At 44.4% G+C, this 22,527-nt stretch overlaps 1 protein-coding gene across 13 annotated transcripts in view; it reads left to right on the top strand.

Annotated features, from left to right (window-relative positions):
• LARGE2 (LARGE xylosyl- and glucuronyltransferase 2) overlaps window positions 1-22,527 on the top strand; it is a 48,014-nt gene that overhangs the window by 7,042 nt on the left and 18,445 nt on the right. For 2 of the 13 annotated variants that reach the window (XM_083750312.1, XM_083750307.1), the window contains exons 2-3: window positions 8,203-8,367; window positions 11,858-12,020. The exons of 1 other annotated variant lie outside the window; for it this stretch is intronic. The gene's annotated coding sequence lies outside the window, so the exon portion shown is untranslated. Of the gene's footprint in view, window positions 1-8,202; window positions 8,368-11,857; window positions 12,021-18,401; window positions 18,793-18,815; window positions 19,664-22,527 lie in introns of those variants that run through there. 10 more of the 13 variants (XM_083750309.1, XM_083750302.1, XM_083750314.1 and 7 more) reach the window with 9 other exon arrangements.

Here is a 22,527-nt window from a genome sequence, read left to right as displayed (position 1 = left end):
TATTCCATACCACTCTAAGCTACTCATCCAAGTGTGTTACTGTTCATGTTTAGCCTGGTAATGAAAGCTGAAAGTCCTTGGAAAGCCTTTTGCCAGTCTTCAATAATTGCCTGAAGAGTGGTCTCAGTGCAGGGGACCTGAGATTCTGCATTCATCTTTGCATCACAGAAGGCACCCCAAGGCCAGGAGGGGCTCTGCAGCTCCCATTAATTTTCTACCCTTCAGGACAGCTTGCTTTACTGCTAGCAACTTGTGTTTCAGCTGGAGTTATCTCTTTCTGAGTGGGGCTGTTACAAGGGACTTGTTGGAGGGCTTGATCTGAGGGTTGCATTTCCTTTTACAGTACTTGTAATGTTTGGTTCATTGTGCAGAGCTGTTTAAATTAAGCATCCGCTCCTCTTTATTTCGAAAAAGGTCAACCCCACTGCAAATGCTGATGGTATAACAAAGGATTTCTCTAAGCTCTTGAAATAAGTATTTTCCCTAGAGGCAGAACCTTCACAAAAGCCTCTTCCCAACCCCTTATTTGCCAAGGCAATCTCACAACTGGGTTGAGAGGTGGGCTTGTAGTGGAGAAGGGAGGGCGTTAGTGCTTAACCTGCCTTCCCTAACCTGGTGTCCTTCAGCCATTTTGGACTGCAACTCCCATTGATCCCAAGCCAGCACAGCTTTGGAGGCTGGGGCTGATGGGAGTTATAGTCCATGGCGAAGGCACCAGGCTGGGGAAGGCTGGGTTAATAATTTCCATGCTGACCGATTCTCCTCATAAATGCTATTCTCCATGCTGAGGGGAAAGGAGTAAAACCCCGGAATATGTTTTCAAGGGAGAGTTGGCAGCCATGAGTTGGGTTAAGCACCCCCTTCCACCTACCTGCCCCCTCCTGCAAATGTGCCTTCTAACGTTAGCATTTTGAGGCAGCCTCAAATGCAGCTTCAAGTGAAACTGCTTGTTCAAGCTGCCTACTTTTGTCTCCTCTCCCCCATTGGATAGGGTGCTGGGGTGAGTAGGGGAATGAAAATTCTCTTTGTCAACTTCCTTTCATTCAGGGGTCTCAGGATCCATGCCCATATATCTGTGATAGATTATATTATCATTAATAATGCATTGGCAATTGTTGATATAGGCTCCTTGCAAAAGATAAAACAGGTCCTTGAACCTCGCAAGCTTAAAATTCAAGGAACAGACAGTGCAAGAATTGTGGAAGAATTGTACTAGCCCTAGTCTTCTCGACTTGAGTTTGGTAAGAGACTCATCTGCAGTAACTATTAGGGGATTCACTGAAGGACAGTGCTTGCCAATTCGGCCGTGACTCATGCTTCATGGCAACCTAAGCCAGTTGGCATTATTACAAGGTTCTCAGAATAGAAAGTGTTATTACTAGTGATCTACCAAAAAAAAAAGCAGTGTAGACCCTGGATTTTCATTTAGGCTAAATCCAGTTCTTATGGCTTGACAACATTATTTTATGTTCTGTTGATTCCAGCTGATAATGGTTAAGATCAGACAATTATAATGTGAGTCCAGTTAAGATAGCAAAACATACATGTAAATTCTAACCTACCGGTACCTGTATTGTATTTTGCCACAGCAATTGGGCTACCATAAGAAGAAAAATATTGTAAGTTGCTGTGTTTAAAGGTAAAGGGACCCCTGACCATTAGGTCCAGTTGTGACTGACTCTGGGGTTGCGGCGCTCATCTCGCTTTATTGGCTGAGGGAGCCGGTGTACAGCTTTTGGGTCATGTGGCCAGCATGACTAAGCCGCTTCTGGCGAACCAGAGCAGCGCACGGAAACGCCGTTTACCTTCCCGCTGGAGCGGTACCTAGATCAATGCAAAAAGGCTTCTCCTGCCTCTCCTATTCCTAGTTGTCAGGCTGACCTCATTATAGGGTGGGGAGGGGGGATCACCCCAGGCACCGCAGGCCATCCTCCTGTGGTTCCTCAAAGAGGCCCCATCTGGTTGCAGAGACCTCTTTCAGAGCTCTGAAAAAAGTGGTCTCCATCTTGATCTAGACAGGAAGTGACAAGACACTGTCAGGCATCAAGCATGATGCCCCATACCAATAATGTCCAATGTATTAAAAATCATAAGGAATTGAGGTGTGTACCTCAATGTGCTTTGGACCTCAGGTCAGCGACCCACAGGGCAAGCATAGAATTGTATCCAGCCTGACAACTGGCTTGGGCACAACATACTGTAAAGCACACCTCATTTCCTAATTCATTTTTACCTATATTGGCTGCTATTGGCCTGAGGCACCTTGCTTGAGCATGACTTGAACCCAAACAAAGTGTTGGGCTGGGTGTGACTATGTGATAGCAGGTTATGATAATGACTGTTAAACAACAACATACTGTACAGTCGTACCTTGGTTCTCAAACGCCTTGTGACTCAAATGTTTTCGCTCCCGAACGCCACAAACCCAGAAGTGAGTGTTCCGGTTTGCGAATGTTCTTTGGAACCCAAACATCTGATGCTGCTTCCGTGGCTTCCGATTGAATGCAGGAAGCTCCTGCAGCCAATCGAAAGCCACACCTTGGTTTTTGAACATTTTCAGAGGTCGAATGGACTTCCAGCACGGATTCTGTTCAAGGACCAAGGTACGACTCTATGTCGATGCTAGTATAGTGAAGGAAATTTACAATACGTATTTGGGTTAAAAGCATTAGAGAGGTTTTTCTTCATGAGTGTTGTACTAAAGGTACAAATGCTCCTGTTAAATATTTTAAAATCATTTCCTCCTTTAGGAAGAAGAGAAGATATATAATAAAAATAAATCAAATAAGGGGACCTATTTGACCTTAAGGGAACCTATTTGACCTTATAGAAATTGAGATACTGCAGCCTCACTGCCTGTTAGTTTTCAACTGTTTCTATTTTCAGGCACTTCCAGTAGCAACTTGTGACGGAGAATAGCCTCATTTTGCATCAAACTGGACATTGCAGCTATTAGTATGTTGCTACTTCTGCTAGCTTAAATGTTATTCTAAAAATGATTTATTTTATCTCAGCCTTATTTTTACTAGACTATATTGGATGCTGTGTGTTGTGAAATGCCTCTGTAAAATTTGTGTTCCACTGATTCCTTTAACACTTTTATTGTGTGATGCTGCTTCCAGTACTTCCCAAAGGCATCACCTTTTATATTGGGTTTCTTTCCTGTACTGCTGCTGAGCTTGCATTCCGACTTGAGCAATCCAGCTACGGGGTTAGAGCTTTTCTAAACCTAAAATGCCAAAACACACAAGTTTACCGTAAGGTTTTGCTGTTCCTGCAGTTTCCAGGTGAATGGTGCAATTGTTTGATCTTTCCAAAGAGCACACTTAGTTGTTCAAGCCCTGGCAGGTTGTGTCATCTTCTCTTACCCAGCAGCCTAAGAGGAAAGTGGCTATTTAGTCAGGCTGTGGGTTTTTCTTCATGTAATAGCTAAAATGCTAAGCAAATGGTTCATAGAGTCCAAGAAACTGATGCGAATAATTCCGTTTTTAAATCCTACATCCATGCTTTTAGAAAGATAATTATTGGGGTGGTTTTAAACATACTCAAGGGTAATCTTCCCACTGGAAGCTTTCTACATAGAATATGACTGTATTAAAAGTAATTGTCATGGTGGAAATGAGTAAATGCAATTCTCCTCACAAAATGTCCGTTCCCTGTTCTTCTGTGTCCTACCCAGCTTGGACTGACTGTGATGCGTTAGCAAGTAAATTCCTGTTAGTATTGGCAGCATTTGCAGCAAATGTTATAATTTGAGCTTGTATAAATGCTTAATAACTTCTGCAAGTGGGAATATGCACTGTGCTTGACAAACCTGTTCTGAGAACAGGAATTAAATCTTCCTGCTAGGCAGAGATTTCAGCTTGAAGACAAAGAATTCTCTGGTAACGCTGTGGATGTAGAAGATGGCGAAGAAGGATGGCTTACTAACATACTGTTTTGTGCCTCTTGTAAATATTTTCTCTTCATTATTTTCCTTTGCATTTACCATGCCTCAGCAAAACGTTGAGTGTTTTAGATCAGCCATTTCCCACAGTGCTGCTGGGTGCATCCGTGGACATAGAATTGTAGAGTTGGAAGGGACCCTGAGAATCATCTAGTCCAACCCCCTGCAATGCAGGAATACGCAGCTGTCCCATATGGGGATCGAACCTGCAACCTTGGCGTTATCAGCACCATGTGTATGGGCTAGAAACATTTGGTTTGTTTTTATTTTAGGCAGCTTCTGGCAGCCTAAAAATGTGTGTGCGGTGGCATTAATCACACTTCTTTTCATGTTCCGCCTGGTTGTCTCAGTACTATTTATTTTAATCCCGGACATTTCTTGCCACATTTGCTATCACACATAACAAAGTTAAACACCGAAGCAATGAGTACGGCTGTTCACAAAAGGGCACACTTACCTGCCACTTGAAACGATAACAGCGGGACACTTATTAGCAAGCACATTTGAGAGAGAGAGAGAGAGAGAGAGTGAGTGAGTGTACTGGCTTTCCAATTCAAAGTATAATCTTGCAATGGCAATAACGTTCCTTGTGAGCTCTGTCAAGACATTTCAGAAACGTTGCAGAACTCGTGCTATTTTAATGTAGTACGAAAGCTTAGAAGAAGAGCCTTCAGGTGACTACCGAGAAAGGTTTAGAGATACTGGATTTCTATTATAATGACAAAATAACATATGACCTACAAGCCTACCTGAGAGTTGCCACCCTTTCTATATGACAATTCAGAAAAATACAAATTACCCAAGGTGTGTAAGCTGCTGGGTCAAAGGAAGAACTCCTTTCAGAGCCTGACCTTGGTATTCTAAAATTCATAATAGCATGAATTCTTTTCAAACTGCATTCAAAACCAATTCCCACTAAGAAATCAAAGGTGATACCTTTTCCTGTTAAAATTATCTCTAATGAGCCCAGGGCTCAGGTTTGATGGTTAAATTTCACATATCTCCTACTGGGCAAGATACTTGCAGCATATCCTATCATATACAATACATTAGAAATACAATTCTGTTGTGTTCAGTGGGCCTTTGGCTGGGATCTCATACACACTTCCCTGGGTGTAAGGCCCATTCAGCACAATGAGACTCACTTCTGAGTAGAAATAGGATTGCACTGTTACGCTGACAAGTCTCCCATTGACATTCACTCCCTTGGCAGCTGGCTCTTCAAGGGGGGGGGGGACCAAAATACGGGCATCCTATCCCATCCTGCTGGTAGTGTAATTTTACAGTGTACAGTAGTACCTCGGGTTAAGAACTTAATTCGTTCGAGAGGTCCATTCTTAACCTGAAACTGTTCTTAACCTGAGGTACCATGTTAGCTAATGGGGCCTCCCACTGCCACCGTGCAATTTCTGTTCTCATCCTGAAGTAAAGTTCTTAACCTGAGGTACTATTTCTGGGTTAGCGGAGTCTGTAACCTGAAGCGTCTGCAACCTGAAGCGTCTGTAACCCGAGGTACCACTGTAATTGTAAAACCAGTGTGAGCCATCACAGCAATGTTCATTTTCTGTCATAGCACCAACCTCTTTTAATGTGCTGCAAGTTTGATTAGTTTCTCTCTGAAACGTAACAAAATATGGGCTGAATGGGGGCCTTGTGCTACCCTTCTTCTTACAGTGAGATTGCTAAAACCTGCTGGAAAGCTGGGGCTCCCATGTACCAAAATTAACACAATTCCCTAGACATACTGAGTAAATGGGGTCATGTGAATCAATCCTGAGTAGCAAATGTTTTGTTTATTTTTTTGATGGCAGCTTGAGCTTCCTATTGTGATAAAACATTGCATTCTTTTTCATTGTCTCTTTATTATGAGCACTGTCCTGCTTTATGGTATGGCAGTATAGAAATAGTTGTATACAAAAATTGAAAAAGGAACACAACAAGGTTGCCCTATTTCCCCTTTGCTATTTATTTCGGTCCTGGAGGTGATCTTGAATATGATTAGAGGAGACCGGTTGGTGGAAGGAATTCAGGTCGGAGCGAAACAGTATAAACTTAAAGCATTTGCAGATGACCTAGTTTTGACTCTACAGGAGCCAGAGTCTAGTACGAAAAGGGTATTACAATTGATTCAGGAGTTTGGTCGGGTGGCAGGATTTAAACTTAACAAGCAGAAAACCAAGGTATTGGAAAAAAAATTGACACCTTTAGAATCAGAAAGGTTTCAGAAAGAGACAGAGTTAAACGTGGTTAAAAAAGTAAGATACCTAGGGGTAAACATAACAGCGAAGAATATGAGTCTATTTAAGGATAACTATGAAAAATGCTGGTCTGAAATTAAAAGGGATTTAGAAGTTTGGTCAAGATTGAAACTTTCCTTGTCAGGACGAATTGCTGCTATAAAGATGAATGTATTGCCAAAAATGCTGTTTTTGTTCCAGACTTTACAGATTGTGGATAAAATGGAGTGTTTTGGGAGGTGGCAAAGAGATATTTCCAAATTTGTCTGGCAGGGCAAAAAGCCCAGAATTAAGTTTAAGATACTAACTGATGCTAAAGAAAGAGGGGGGTTTGCCCTGCCAGACTTAAAGTTGTACTATGAATCAGCAGCTTTCTGCTGGTTGAAAGACTGGCTGCTTCTTGAAAACACTGAGGTTTTGGATCTGGAAGGTTTTAACAATGCTTATGGATGGCATGCATATTTGTGGTACGACAAGGTCAAAAGTCATAAGGCTTTCAAGAACCATATTGTCAGGAAAGCAGTGTTCAATGTCTGGATAAAATATAAAGACTTATTGGAAAATAAGACCCCAAGGTGGTTATCACCAATGGAAGCTAAGGCCCGGAAAAGACTCAATATGGAGGCCAAATGGCCGAAATATTGGGAAATAATAGAAAAAGATGGAGATAATTGGAGGTTGCAGAGTTTGGAGAAATTAAAAGATAAAGTGTGAGATTGGTTACATTATGCTCAGATCAAAGAAGTTTTCAAGTTGGATAAAAAGATAGGATTCCAGGTGGAAAAATCAAAGTTAGAAACGGAATTGTTAGAACCTAAGACTAAGGTACTTTCAAGAATGTATAATTTGCTGCTAAAATGGAATACACAAGATGAAACGGTCAAACGGTCATATGATAAAATGGGCACAGGACATTGGGTACAATATCATGTTTGCTGACTGGGAAAGGTCATGGACCACCGGTTTGAAATTCACGGCATGTAATGCCTTGAAAGAAAATATTATGAAAATGATATATAGGTGGTACATGACCCCAGTCAAGCTTGCAAAAATATACCATTTGTCTGATAATAAATGTTGGAAATGTAAAGAAACTGAAGGAACGTTCTTTCACCTCTGGTGGACCTGCCCTAGAGTTAAGGCTTTCTGGGAAATGATATATAATGAGTTGAAAAAGGTATTTAAGTATACCTTCCCTAAGAAACCAGAGGCCTTTCTTTTGGGCATCGTCGGCCAGAGGGTGTTAAAGAAGGACCGAACATTTTTTATGTATGCAACAACAGCAGCAAGGATACTCGTCGCCAAGTACTGGAAAACCCAAGATTTGCCCACACTGGAAGAATGGCAGATGCAACTGATAGACTATATGGAGCTAGCAGAAATGACTGGCAGAATCCGAGACCTGGGAGAAGAGGCTGTGGAGGAGGACTGGAAGAAATTTAAGGACTATTTACAAAAATATTGTAAATTGTATGAATGTTAAGAAAGATGTAAGATTATTAACAATATGGCACCAATAAGCTAGTTAAAAGGAATATGAAGATAAATGAAAATATAAGAAAAGATAAATTTTGGATAAATATTATGTTAAAATTAAGCTTTTAAGGTTTGGGTTAAATTATCTAAAATTAGGGATACAATATTGGAAAATTATAATATAAGAATTGAAACAAGGTGATAAATTGCTGGGTAAAGCTTGAAAATTTGGAACGCAGGAACGAGAGATGCAAGGAAGTCCAAAGAAGTGAAGAAAGTATGGTTATTGTAAAATTATATGTTATTTTGTTTGTTTTTTCTACTGTATTAAGAAAATCTTTAATAAATATTTTAAATAAAAAATAGAAATAGTTGTATACATACAACTGAGGTGCAGTTCTGAGTACCAAATAATTTGAATGTAGGTAATCTTCTACACTGAAGTAACAGGTAGCCCCTTAAGGGGCCGGGAGAAGGTAAAAAGGGGAGGTATATGTATCACCTGTACTTTGACCCTTGTTCAGCCTCTCTGTGCTGTTTCAGGTGCTCTTGAACAATGGACATTGACTCTTCTTCTGGAGCTCATTTATCCTGGTGACTGTGGGACCATGTCTACTCTCCACTATCTATAGATGGACAACCTCGCAGCAGTTCATCCACTTTGTTGGTCTCCTTTGCACCCCAGGCACTGTGGTGTGTATTGTCAAGGTTGGTTTTTCATTCTCATACAGGATAAAAAAAGGTTACAGTGGTACCTTGGAAGTTGAATGGAATCTGTTCCGGAAGTCTGTTCAACTTCCAAAATGTTCGGAAACCAAGGTGTGGCTTCCAATTGGCTGAAGGAAGCTCCTGCAGCCAGTTGGAAGCACCGTGAGACGTTCGGGTTCCAAAGAACGTTCGCAAACCAGAACACTCACTTCTGGGTTTGTGGTGTTCGGGAGCCAAAACATTCAACTTGCAAGGCGTTCAGGATCCAAGGTACGACTGTATTTGGTGTTATGCTATAGAGATGGGATGGGGATGAGCTTTTTCACTGCTTGCTGGAGCTCTCAGTTCTAGGAACACGTATTCTTTTTGCTTGAATAATACTAGAGGCCTGCTGTGATCAGTGATTAGATTGAATATGCATGATAACATATGTGCCATTTTAGAAAGAGTGGCAACTACAGGCTGTTCCTTTCTTTTTTGCCCTCTGGGGCTGTGGTGATCAAAGAGTTAACTCTGACCCTCCCCTGTACTGGCCTGGCTATTGTGCATCCCTTGCACAAAAGCCTTTCAGCTGCAAATTCCATTATTGACTGGATGCATCTGTTGGCCTCTGGGCTGCCTCTCTTGGGATGTAAGATGTAGAAGCCCTGGTCAAGCATGGGGACCTGCAAGGATCTGGTGCTTGTCCCTTTTATGTGTGGAAAGTGTGTGATTTGTGCAGCTGTCAACTGCATGCAATGTGAATAATTCATTTCTCCTTCTCTTTGCTGTTGCCAGTTCTTCTTAGGTGCCTCCTTACCTCTCATTAGTGCAGGGCCTGGTATGTCAGCTGGAGGCAGGCTTGGTTTTTCCTGAGCCTTGATGGGATTTGTCAAGACCCTTTCCCTTTTCTTCCTGTTTATTGAACTTTGAAATAAAAGGGATGGCAAGAAGAAAGGAGTGTAAGAGCTGGATTGACCCTGGGAGAGAGAGATGTTGAAGACATTCTGATCCCCCTATTATTCCACAAGAGCTGAAGTGGGGGAAGTGGTCAAAATTGGTGGCAAAACCCTTTCCTTTAAGAAGGCAAGGCCTCTGCTCTGGAACTGGGTGACATGGGTGGTTTTTTTTAAGGTTTCTGCCTGGATTTTCTGTAATGCTTGCGAAAACTGCTGAGTGATGCTCTGATTCTGACCTTGTGGACTCAAAGTTGTCTTGAGGCACAGACTACTGTAATTATTTCTGGCAAGAGCTAGAAATGTGGAGTACTAAGATCAGTGTGTGTGTTTTTACTGACAGGGGAAAGGGAACAAAGTGCGAAGCCCCTAATGGATTTTGAATTGCCACTATTTTCATTATTTCATTTGAATGGGCGTTGGTGACCTTTCTTGCCTGTAACATAAAAGCCCTCCTGTCCTTTTCAGCTAGGTGCAGAGTCCTTATGTCTGCCACTGAGGATTATTCTACACAGAACTCAGTAAGAGATCTCTTCCCCTCACCAACAATTTGCCTTCTGTGCAGCACACCTTCACCTCAGGAACCTCACTTGGTTAGCACAGCAGTGCAGGTGAATTGTTATCACAGAAGGCAACTTGGCTTACACACAAAGCAGAGCCTGGGGGACTCTGCAGACCTCCCTCCAGTGCTGTCTGATCAGATCTTTCCCCCATTCTAATTCAGCCCCACCTTTCATTCCAAAGATATTCTGCATGGGAAAATGGGGGTCGAGGAAGGGAGTGTTAAAAGGGAGTTTTAAATTGGCAGTTGGTGGGCTTTTTATTTTTATTCTTTGCTAGGGAGCATTAGGAAACCATAACAGCATATTTAGAAGTAGGATGACCTGTCCAAAATCTTTTCAGTGCCTCCACTAAAATAATTGGCATTTTAAGTGTGTCACACTGTACTTCTTGTATTTCCTAGTCATTTGATCCCACTGTCCACTGTATTTTTCTCTGCATGGGCTTTCTGAGGATAACACTTCATGTGTTAGATAGACTTTACACCATGAAAGGTGTTTTTTTTTGGGGGGGGTCACCACAAATCTGCTAGTCTTTAAGGTGCCACAAGACTTTGTAATGGTTTAATTTACAGAGCTTTAAAAAGTGTTTAATGAGCATTTATGCTTTTAGTGCCCTATTTGGACCTCCATATTCTCCTATTCTTGGAGAGCAGAATACTCATGTGTCCAGGGCAAAATAGATGCAAAAAGAGTTTTAACTAGCCTTGAAAGATCTGTCTCCACGTAATCCTTTCCAAGCACCTAGTTCTCTAAATATTAGAAATCTAATGTCAAGCATGTTATCAAAGGTTTTAATAGAGCCATTCAAAATGCACATTCTTGGCTGGGGTGAAAGGAATTTTTTGTGGAAGTATTAGGAACCTTCTGCTCTTATGGAAGTTAAATATTTCCCAACAGGTAGAATGAAAAAATGGGACCATCTTGGATGAAAGAATAGTAAATGCTGTTGCTTGTTAAATAGATGAGTCTAGTGTGTTATAATAGTGGTGTGTTATATTACTAGTCCAGATCCAGCATGTCATAGTCCTAGTATTGAAGGCAAATATAAGTAAGCCCATTGTGGTGCTCATTTCCCAATTTTTTGTGCATTTGGTGTAGATAAAAAGCAAGAAGAATGCTGACCTCTCACTCTTCATAAGTGCACGTTCTCCCTATCAAAAGAAACTGCTAGAAAGAATGCACACAGATTGAGGAAGTGTGTCTTAAATGAACCTGCAGAGGATGACTGTTTACGAAGCAATTTATATATCACCCATCCCACACTCAGGGCATCTAACAGCAATGACAATAATAGAACGTTTATACGCAACAGAAACAAACTCTTACAAAATGCCGTTTCACCTAAGAAAATGCAGCAAAGAATAAGAGCTTGCTGACAAAACAACAACCCAAGTGTAATCTCATTTATTTGGACTTTTTTTTTATAATTCATCCTTTAGAGCACAAGGGCAATTCGCTTACCGTTCACAAGTCTCCATTTCAGTAAAGAATCTCTCTTCATGGAGAACCTTGCATTAGTTGACCACACAGAGGGACGTCCGTTTACTAGTTGGCAGTTCAGTCCTTTTATGCATTTAGAAGTGCTGTGTTCAATGGGACTTGTGCCTAGGACTCTGTGTGGGATTGCACCCTTGATCATGTGAGACCTATACAGTTACAGGCCAGATAAGGCCCACGCAGACCTTGGGGCTATTGATCAGTATGAGGGGGCACTGGAGTGCTTTCCTTTTTATAGAGAGCTTTCAGTTTCAAATCTCATTGAAGGAAGAAGAGATTATCCTCCTCACCATGGGTTTGTTTCCCCATTTGTTTCACAGCCTAACCTCTGGGCTTGACAGTCCAGTCGGGAATAAATCAGCTCAACAGGTTGTAAAATGCATAGGCCACTCAGTTGTGGTTTGTGATTCCATCAACACTTCATTTGGATTTATGATCTTCTTTGCTTTCTGCTATTAATTCCCCACTCCTCCATTCTCTCTATTTCTTGTTCAGCAACATGCCCCTGTGGTTGTCTGTGAGGACTGTCCAGCGTCAGGGAATGAGCTCTTCGTGCTGCAAGCAGGGATAAATTGGAAGAGTTTCTTTCTGGCATACTGGCTCCCCCATGCGCAAAGACCATACTACAAAAGTTGCAATTCCACGCATGTGGATTATGGTATGTGTAACTGGGAGATACCGGAGAATCTTGTATTTTCCTCCCAGCTCTAATTGGGTTTGTGTAGATATAGGTAGAAATAGAAAGGAATAGAATGCAAAAGAATTGTAATGTAAAGCAACAGAGTCTGTGTACACACCATACATTCAAAGCACATTTCCCCACCGCAAAGAATCCTGGGAACTGTAGCTTACTCCCTCACAGAGCTACAGTTCCCAGAATCCTTAAGCTACAATTCCCAGGATTCTTTGTGGTAGAGTTTTTTACATGTGCCTTAAATTTATGGTGTTTGGGTTGCCTTTGGGTTGTTAAATTCCTCCTTTCCTTTGTGGATTGGGGTCATATCGCCCTAATCATATGCATCTGCTGCCCCCAACTTGCACACACCACTCTAACACTGCCATTAAGCTTCTCCTTGCCAACAACCCCCTTGAACAAACAACACCCCATCAACTTTTGCAAAATGCTATGCTGAGAACAATGCAATAGAATGAGGAAGCCTGTGAAAAATTGTAACATTTTTATTATGAATATGGAATGAGTCTTAGTCCACTTGTGGACTACTTATCACTGTGAGCTATTCTTATTATTCTTTTAAATTCATATTCTGCTTTGACTAAAGTCCTCAAGGTGGCTTACCATTTAAAAATCTGATCAACCATCCATGGATGCATTCAAATGTAAGTAAGCAAACAATAAACAATCAAATTCATTAATGCAATACTTTATTTTAAATACATTAAAATAAATATATATATATAAAATCGGTCGATGTCATAACCTGTTAAAATCTATTTGCTCTTCCTTTCTTACTAACCAGACACTTCAGAACTCAGTGGGTTCTTTTAAAAAAGGTTGTAGATTCTCAGTTGCAATACTTGTCACTGTTTGTCCTGTGCACTAAGATAATTCTTCATCTGATACTTCGTTATATCTTGCTTCTAGCAGGAAATGTGATTATTAGTGGCTCTTTTGTCAGAGCTACAGATCTCTTTTGGATAGAGGTGCAATAGAAATACAACTCTGCTACTCCAGACACATATTTAAAATATGATGTTGTATAACTTCGTCTCAGCTACTACTGTACTAAGCATTTTCATTGTGAATCTCTTTATCACTGATTCCAGGGATGTTTCTTATGGTAGGATTAGCTTGTCTAATCCAGAGCTGGGGAGCCTTTTTCTGGCTGTGGGCTACCTGGGCAGCCTTCTGAAGGCGACCTGCCAATAGTGGGTGGAGCCAGAGCAAAAAGTGGGCAAAACAAATGTGCAGATTTTACCTTCGTGCAGTAGGCTAGTGTCTACGTACACTCTCTGTCCTTCATCTAGGCAAGTAAGAGGCATTAGCAGCGTTCAGTGGCAATTCTAGCTGGGCAGAAACACCAAATAACTTCATGAGGGCCAGGTGTAACCTGATATGGAGTCCGGGAGGGCCACAATTGGTTCCTAGCCTGAGGTATCCTATCCTGGCCTAATCCCCTCAAGCACAATTTATTTTTATTTATTTCATAAAAATTTTATACCAGTTGATTGGGGGCAGGGAGGAAAACCCCTGCGCCTCTTTCTCAATATACTGTTGAGAAAGTGCCATGGGCTGAGAGTGGATCTCATGGTGCTCCTATAAAGAGTGCATACCTCTGTTCAGGATCAGGAATTTTGAAGCTTAAAATTTTAAACCACACCTCCTGCAACCCAGTCTCTACCAAGCACTTCTGCTCTTTGTTCCAGTTTTCTGGCATGGAAGCCACGCTTGGTATAGCAGGACCCAGGTTTTGCAAATCCTCTCCCCTGCTCACTTAGAGGCTTGCAGTGCCTACCCCTATATATAGTGTGCATATCTGTCACTGTCGGTGAAACAGCCAATGGTCTTGGCCAGCAAAGTACTGGAGAGCTATGCAGATAGCTTTAACCATCTTTCCTCATGCCCAATCATAGAGATTTCCCTATTTTTAGTGTGGTTGCTTCTCCTTAGGCAGACAGGAGACTTGTGTATTGCTACTGTTACTACAGTGCCAGAAATAACTCTGCCTAAAGAGGACACTGGGTGGGCAGCTGGCATTGTGTATTCATGCCAGTCCATATGCAAATATGTGAACGCCAACTGTGGCTGTTATCCATCTTTTGTCTCGCGTATCATGTCAGTTATATCTTTTAACAATTTGGGATTCTGTGGGCAGGTTAAATTCCACGGTGATTTCCAGTATTATATTTTCGGGAGCAGTCACCAGTTCTGGTTGTTACGAACCATTGTTTGTGCCCTTCAAACCACAGCACTAAATGTGTGCATAATTTCCACCCGGAGTGGCGTTTTGGAATGTTGTTGGTGTGCTGCGTAATTGCAAGGCACAAAGTTAGCCTCTGCATATTCTGAGCTATTTGATGTCATGAGCATGCATATTCTAAGTGCTCTCCCCTTGCCCCCCTCCCCACCCAAATGCAGGAAGAATGATTATGGTGTGAGTAAGCACAGAAGCTGAATGTAGGAGGAGTCATTTATTGAGGAGGTCTACATGACCGAAAGCGTTTTAGAGACAGGGGTGCAAGTTCCAAGCAGACTTGCACAATCTCAGTACTGATTGTTCTTTTCATTCTCTAAGAGTAGGGAAGTAGAAGGAACTGCCCTTGTGGAACGTATCCCATTACAGCACTGCAAATTAATGGGAGGAACCGCAATCCTCTCCAGGCAGTACAAGGTAAAATGGCATGGGAACCCAGCCAACCATGATGTCCCAAGATGAATGTGGGAAGGGAAATGATAGACCTTCAGCAGAGTTGGGGGCAAGGCTAGGTATAGAAAAATGGGAGCATCCTGTTGAAAAGCTAAAGTCTACATCGCCTTTCCTTAGACAACTTTTCTTTAGACCCAGTGTGGTTCACATGTGATTATTTAAAATAAGTGGTTTCTAGATGTCATGACTGTGGTCTAAGCACTCCATGTGCCCTGCAAATATGTCTAAGAAGCTAAGGTTGCTTGGTGCTCAAAGCAGAAATTATGCCTGTCTCTTTAAGGGAGGCTCTAAAAGAGAAAGCAGCTGCTGTGCCTCCCTCCCCCTGTTTTTTCCACTAGTTACTCACTTGGCCAACCTTCTTGCCTTGCCTTGGAGGGATGAAGGTGAAGGGGACTGGTAGGCCGCCTGCCTCCACCTACTGCTTCTAGCTGAGAAGCTGGCACCTGTAGATGTCAGTAGCAATCGTCCTGCTATTTTAAACTTACAAAAAATATAGGAGTCAAAATTAGTCAAAATGTGTTGCTTTTAACTACTCTGCTGTTTATGGAGAAGAAGGCTATCAATAGTTACCAGGCATAATGACTATATATCAGCTCCAATGTTAGAGGCAGTATGTCTCTGATTACCAGTTGTTGGGGAACATGAGCAGGAGAGGAGTATTACTCTCGTGTCCTGCTTGCAAGCTTCCCACAGGCATTAAAAATGTAAAGGGACCCCTGACCATTAGGTCCAGTCGCGGACGACTTTGGGGTTGCGTCGCTCATCTCGCTTTATTGGCCGAGGGAGTCGGCGTACAGCTTCTGGGTCATGTGGCCAGCATGACTAAGCCGCTTCTGGTGAACCAGAGCAGCGCATGGAAACACCGTTTACCTTCCCACCGGAGCAGTCCCACAGGCATTGGTTGACCACTATGACAACAGAATGCTGGACTAGATGGGCCTTTGCTCTGATCCAGCAGGGCTCATTTTGTATTCTTAGCTTTAACGCAATAGACTTGAACTGTAAAAGCAAATTCTGGCCCTCCCGCAATTGATGGAATACTTCAATTTTTGGTACTTGCAGTGGTGTGAATTTAGGCATGAGATATGTGCCCTGATCCTGTTAGTTTATAGGGAAGGTTTTCTGGATGGTGTTGTACTGCTGCATGATTTCTATGCCTCAGTTTTCCAATAAGTGTTCACTTTGTATAGTATTGAACAGGGAAGAGCAAAAGGCAGCCTCCCAAGACATGTCTGGCTCTGTAATTTGGTGTGGATTAACAAAACACTTTCAGAATATGGGGGGGGGGGGAATGCTCCAAAACTTATCTGTGGGGTGTGTGTTTCTTTGTACACCCCCACACACCACCTAAGCAGCATAATAGCAATAACAAATAGAGATTTGAGGTGTTTTTTAAAGGCTACCTGCCTTTTTTGGCTGCATGCTATAAAGAGCCCATGAAGTGAAGTGAGGGGCTGTTGGCTGTAGGGCAGCAAAAACAGTCACATGCTGTGAACAGTTTCATCTACATCCTTCTAAGAGTATGTTGGTAACAAAGAATGCCATTATTGGGAAGCTCCTCATCCTGTTGCTGCCAATGTTTGCCCAGTGCAAGCAAGAAGCTGCTGAGGAAGGATAGATTCCAGCCAGGAATAACAAAAGGAGCCAATTAATATGGTGAGGTTTGAGAAGGATTTTCTCTTGGGACAAAAGGATTCCTTAGAACTGAAGGTGCAGGAGTTGGGAGACCTCTGGTCCCTTGATTTCCCTCTTCCTTGTGTGATTTATGCCAGCCTACTATTTTGTCTGGCACAAGAGAGGATCATAGGGGAAGTAAAAAATCTAACCCATCACAGAAAGGTCTTGTCTTACATTTCCTAAGGGTTGTCTTCCTTTGAGTTAACTTAGCACAGGCCCTGACATAGGCAGCAGCATTCCAAAACGTGGTAATGGATAGGAGCAAAAGTACTTGTTAATGTGCAAAAGCTCTGTGTGTGCATGCATATGTGGTGCTTTGCTTCACTTTGCAAGTATACATGGGAGAGCACATTTCTGTGTCCTAAAAAAGTTGGCCAAAGGGTTTTCATCTGTCAGTCATATTCATGATTCTGCAGCTACTGCACTAAATTATGTGCCTATGGATGCATGTGTAAACCATCATATTACTATGCCTGTGTGTGTGTGTGCACGCACACACGGGTGTCTTCGGATCTCTTAATGTGTGGCTCCAGCAAAGCTGCACGCTTAATGACCTTTCCCTAAAAGCCTTCTCCACCCTCTCGCTCTTGCTGCCTTTCTTGGAGAGGGAAAACTCAGAAATGGCCTGTCCTGCAGAAGTCATGCATTCCACAAAAGAAACTTTGTCCATCTTCTCCCCGCCTCTACCCACAACATACAAAAACTGTTTGACTAGGAAGATACATTTCACTGCTTGTAATATTTTCCCTCTGCTCTCCTCTGATTGTTCACACCCTAGGCTAGGGCCAGACCTATGCATGTTTGTTGGGAATGTGACAACTGGAAAGGAGTTATTAGTTTCTTTGTACAATGAACACCCCACCTCCCTTTAGAGCCGTTAAAGGTCGGTCTGCAAACTAGCTGGAAAAACTCCCCGAGAGCTTCGTTGTCGTTGCAGTTTTGTAATGGAAATAAATGGTAGCCTGGGGGCAGACATCTCTGCGTCTCGCTGGTACGAAGGCCCAGACGGCCCGCGAGTGCAGGCGGGTCTGCACTTGCTTGTACCGGGGCGTGAAGGGAGGCGGTGAAGCTGGTTTCCCTCTCCGCCCCAGGTATGGTTTTTCTCGGGCGCTGCTCGTTTCTTCGCGGATGCTGGAGGAGAATGTCTCTCTCTCTCTTCCTCCCCGTGCGGGCCGGGGGGCCATCAGCAAGGGAGCAGCTGCAGGTACAGGCAGCCTCCGCATAGTTGGCATTCCTGCAGGCTCGTCGCCCGGGCTCCTTCCAGGTCCTCGGCACGGCGCGCGTTGCCTCCGAGTCTCCCGGCCTGGAGGCTCCTAGATAAGAAGAACGCGCTTCCTTCTTTAGCCGCTCCTGTTTCTTCGAGACCTTTTCGGGTGGATGGGGCTTTGATGAATCCCCCGAACGCTTTTATTTTCAAGCAGGACAGAAAAAAGGTGACCGGAGCTGCCTGATTATTTTTGGAGAAGGCTCTCCAACCTCGCCTACGAGCAAACAGGCACACTCGATGCATCTCTCTCTCTGCACGGCCATAGATCTTGGTGTATCGTAAGAACAGAAGAGCCGGTGGCCCAGCTTAGTCCAGCATCTGGTTCTCATAGTGGCTAACTAGATGCTTGTGGGAAACCCGCGATACAAGAGTTCCGTCTTTCTTTATTGAAAAAGAAAAAGCTCACTCCTCAAAAGTTGCCTGGCGTGCTCTGGTCCATGGGGTCACGAAGAGTAGGACACGACAAAACAACAACAACAAAGACTTGATCCCAGTGAGATTTATTCCTAGTAAATTTATTTCTGGGAAGTAAGCCCCATTAAATGCAGCGGGACTTACCTCTGTGTAAACATGCACGAGTGTGTTATAAAAACAGTAAGAGGAAACTAGATGGGCATGAGCAGGTGCCATTCAAACAGTGCAGCGAGCATGTCATTCTAGGGCAGGGACCCGCCGTGTTAATTCTTTATAGGACAAACTAACCCGAGAGTTGGGTTTTCAGGTCAGGCTCGGCTGACTGTCGGATTCAGGTCCCGGGGGCTCCCCCCCCCCAGCAGCAGGATTCCCACATCCGGGTTCGACCCTGCTGCTGCTGCTGCTGCTGCTGCCAGGCGTCCTGAGTTGGGGTCAGCCCCGGCGCCTGCGGAGTTAATTCCCGCCACTTTCGCTCGCCTCCTCCTCCTCCCAGCCGAGGCTCTTTTCTCGGAGCTCCTGGGACGCCGCGCCGCTTCTCACGTGGGCAGCGGTGACCCTCTGTGTTTACTTTATTTTTGGCACTTCTAGCAGTGGCGGCGCTTTTCTCGAGCCCACCGGTGGCGATGCGAGTTTTTTCTTGCCTCAACTTACCGGAGGGGAGGAAGGGGCAGCTCGGCTGAGTCAAGGTAAGGGGGGGGGGCGAGGGGAGGCGGAGCAGGCGGCTTCCCCTTTGCCCTGGGCGACTTTGCGATGGCTGAGCAGAAAGTTAATGTAACCTTTTTCTTTTGTGGGCTTTCCTTTTGTTCTTCGCCTTCCGGGGAGGGGAGGGGAGGCCCCGGCTCCGGGAATTAACAAAAGAAGGGAGAGGAAAGTGACTGATCCCAAAGGGAGGCGTGTGCAAGCAAGGAAAAGAGGGCAGAGGAAGCGTAGAAAAGGGCGCTGCTGTCTGTGGGCTGCGCGCAAAGCTCAGGGCTGGGGGGGAGGCGGCGGACGGAGGACAAGAGCCAGGTAAGGACACCTGGGCTTGCTGGGAGCGCCTGCAGCAGGTGGGAAGGAAAGTGGAGGAGGGGAGAGGATCGTCGGGCCAGATGCTCGGAGGTCCCTGTGAAGCAACACCGGTGGCGCCTCCCACCAACTTCCCCGTCGGCGAGAGATCGCGCTGCGTCCTTGCTTGTTACCTCGCGCGTAATCAGGGTTGCGGAAGGCATTGCCTCGGGGGCGCAGAGCGCACGGCACCGCGGTGGAGGTGGTTGGGGTGGGGGCGGTGTGCTTGCGCAGTTACGGAGGTGTGCAGAATTCTACCCACAGCCACACTCTTCCCCGCCTCCCAGCATCCAGTGAAAGCGCGCGCTCTATTGAGTTGGTTTCCAGGATCCTTGAAACTTCCTTAAGCTCTCTAGTATGAAACCACCCCAGCAGCGGCATTCGCTCCACCGATAGCTCCCTTGTTCCTCTTTCCCAGCAGCTCAGTTTACTGGCCCGTGAAGGGCACGTCGCGCCCGCGCGGTGCTGGCGACCCGCTCACTCACAAGCCGCGGCGGAAGGTGGGCGGCGCAGGTTAGGTCTTCGCTCTTTTCCTAAACCCCTTCTGTGAATGAGTGAGTGTGTTTTTGTGTGTGGCGGGTTTCGAACAGGACTGAACAAAAAAGGGACCCACCAGCAGGGCTGTACACCTCCTGGGAACCTCTTAAGGTTTGGTTACCTCAAGGAGACCAGCTGTCTGGCTCCTCCTCTCCCTCCCTTTCTCATTCAAGCTGATCGGAAGAACTTTGTAACTTCGCTGCTGCCAGACGTTGCTTGCCTCTTCCCAACCTCAAACCCCCCCCCCCCCCGTCACATCTTTTAGATTAGAACGGGCAGGGGTTGCCTTGTTATTGGTAACATCTAAGGCGCTGTTTCCACTCAATAGCTAGGTAACGTGCTTTTAATAAATGAAACTTGATATTGGGACGTGTGTGCATAACAGCGAAGGGTGGTTCATGGAAGACTGGCCATTGGTGCCTCTGTTCAGGGGTGCCCACATTAATCAGCACTGCCTCTGCACGGCATCACCCTGAGCTGGTGGTTCAAATGATTGAATGGACAGGGAAGGGGTTACATGCAAAGTGTGTGATCTGCTACTGATCTACTGTAGCCTTTCCTAAGAATTAGGAATATCCTCCAGTCGGCTTCATAATTAGCCAGTGTTGTATGATCCTGTAGCCGTTTGGTGTAAGGCAGCATCTCCTAGAACAGGGGTCGGTCCTCAAACTTTCCAACTCTAAAGCCCACTTGAGACGGCTGAAAATTGCTGAGGCCCACCAGTTACAAAATGGTGGTGCAGGGAGGGTGGGCAGAACCAGTCACAGTGCCAGGTGGAGGCAGAGTTTGGCATAACCCACTGGCAATTACTGGCATCATTTTCTACTGAGATCTAAGCCATATTTGGTAGTTCTTTGCTTGAGCTTTTTCCTTGTGGCAGAGGTGTCCCATCACTTCACTTATCTCAAGCTAAGTACAAACATTTGTTTTGGAAGTATTGTGATGTCCTCCGCATTTGCTGATGAAAGCTTTTTCTTTTGTTTTCCTTTCCTCTACATGCCTCTCAAGTGAATATATATATTACCTATCTTCTGTAATTTCTTCTTATTTTCCTTGTACCTTATTTCCTTCCCCCAAACTATCACTTTCTTTCATCCCCCTTCCTCTAGGCCGAGATCTGCATAGACAGGGTGAAGGGTGCACAGCCCATGAGTCTTCTGCTGACACAGATACCTCTATTGCATCTAGCTGGCACAGTGGTTTTATTGGAAAGATCAAGAAAGCAGGGTTTCAGCAGTTGGTGTGCCCTCCAGCAATGATGATGTCAGCAGGAGAAGGGATTATGAAACTGGGTGTCATGCTGGCACTTGCTGCTTTCTAGAGCTTCTACCCCAGCTCAGTGCACCTGACCTATATCCAGGCAGCCTCACTTAAAAGGCTCCTCAAAGTTGCTTGTCTTATTTCTAGCATGTGTGAGGATTTGGGGGCCTCTGCATCTGGGCACTGCAGGGGTCCACCATAGGAAGGGGTTGCAGTTGTGTCACAGTGAATCAATCCCCTGCTGTGTGATGGGCTTCATTATTTGTTTGAACAGCAACACTGCATGTCTCTTTCATTGAGCAATCCTTACAAAGGGTATGGAGAGCAGTTCCTTTGCCTACAGACCTTACACACCTTCTCTTCCCTCCTCCAACTCTAAAGACTCATCAAAAGTTCTGTGCATCAATAGGCACAAGGGCTCTGAATGGATGACTGGCTAGTAATCCAGGCCCTTTTTTTTTTAGTCCTATGACTAAAGAAAGGTTCCTGCACAACCTCCAGCTGTTGCTAATGCAAATCTCAGGCATGGAGTCATTATTCTGTCACTTGCCCAGGAGCTATATGAATAATTAATATTAGCACACAAGTGGCTTTATGGCCTTTCCCCTAAACGTTTACATGACCATTTGCCTTCCTTTTGTGGACATGTGTTATAAATAAAAACAACATGAATCTGCACTGTGTTCAGCAAAGTGAGTGGATGCATGCACCAGTAATGTTCATCTGATGTGCACACTAATAGGCTTCTTGAGTAAGGCAGCCCTTTTGCGGGAGATTCCAGTGTATGGGGGTGGAAAGGCAATGTGTGAATGCTTTTTGCTGTTCTTATCTAGGATGTTAGGTTCTAGGGGCCGTGATCTAGGGGCAGTGATCAAGCTATGGGGCATTGCCTTTCTCCTGGAACAAAGTTACGGGATTAGAACCTGACAGAGGGGCCTCACCAACATGTCCATACACATCCTGGGAATCTGGCATTTTGGATACCTAAACGCTAACAATATGCATCTCCCGGCAGTGAGAGCTTAAGCTTTGTAGCATGAAGTAGAGATGTGGGAAGCTCTTCTCATTTGCCTTGGAATCCACAGCTTACTGGGCAAACTAATGAGGCTACAAAAGTTCAACCTGATCCCTTGGAGTTTGCAGCCTGAATAAAATTGGGAGTTATTCACACACGTTGCATTCCTTCAGCTTGTAGCATAACTCCCCTTGCTTTAGCATAGTTATCACTGATAGTATGTGGATGTGTTTACACAGTCAAATACCACTGGAAAGCTCACTTGCAGGCAGAATCTCAACTGTTATTTTATAAAAGGCAAAACCCTTTTTTCCAAGAGAGATACCCTTTCCCACCAAGAGTCACCCGCTTTATAATTAACTGCTCTTACATTTCTAAAAACCTCTTTTAGAACTTTGGAACTGAAGTCAGCCCCGTCCCAAGAGTTGGGGACAGGTAACAGTCTTGTACAGTGCAGCTTAGGAGCTGGGTTCCTGTCTCCAAAGTCCTTGCCATGGAAGTCACATAGTCCCCAGGATATGGCCCCAAGGCACCGTATGAGACCACCACTTGGCTGAAGCTAAAG

This window comes from Podarcis gaigeae (genome assembly GCF_964106915.1).
Source record: "Podarcis gaigeae genome assembly, chromosome: 1".
Taxonomy (NCBI): Eukaryota; Metazoa; Chordata; class Lepidosauria; order Squamata; family Lacertidae; genus Podarcis; species Podarcis gaigeae.
This window is presented reverse-complemented; position numbering and strand designations above follow the sequence as displayed.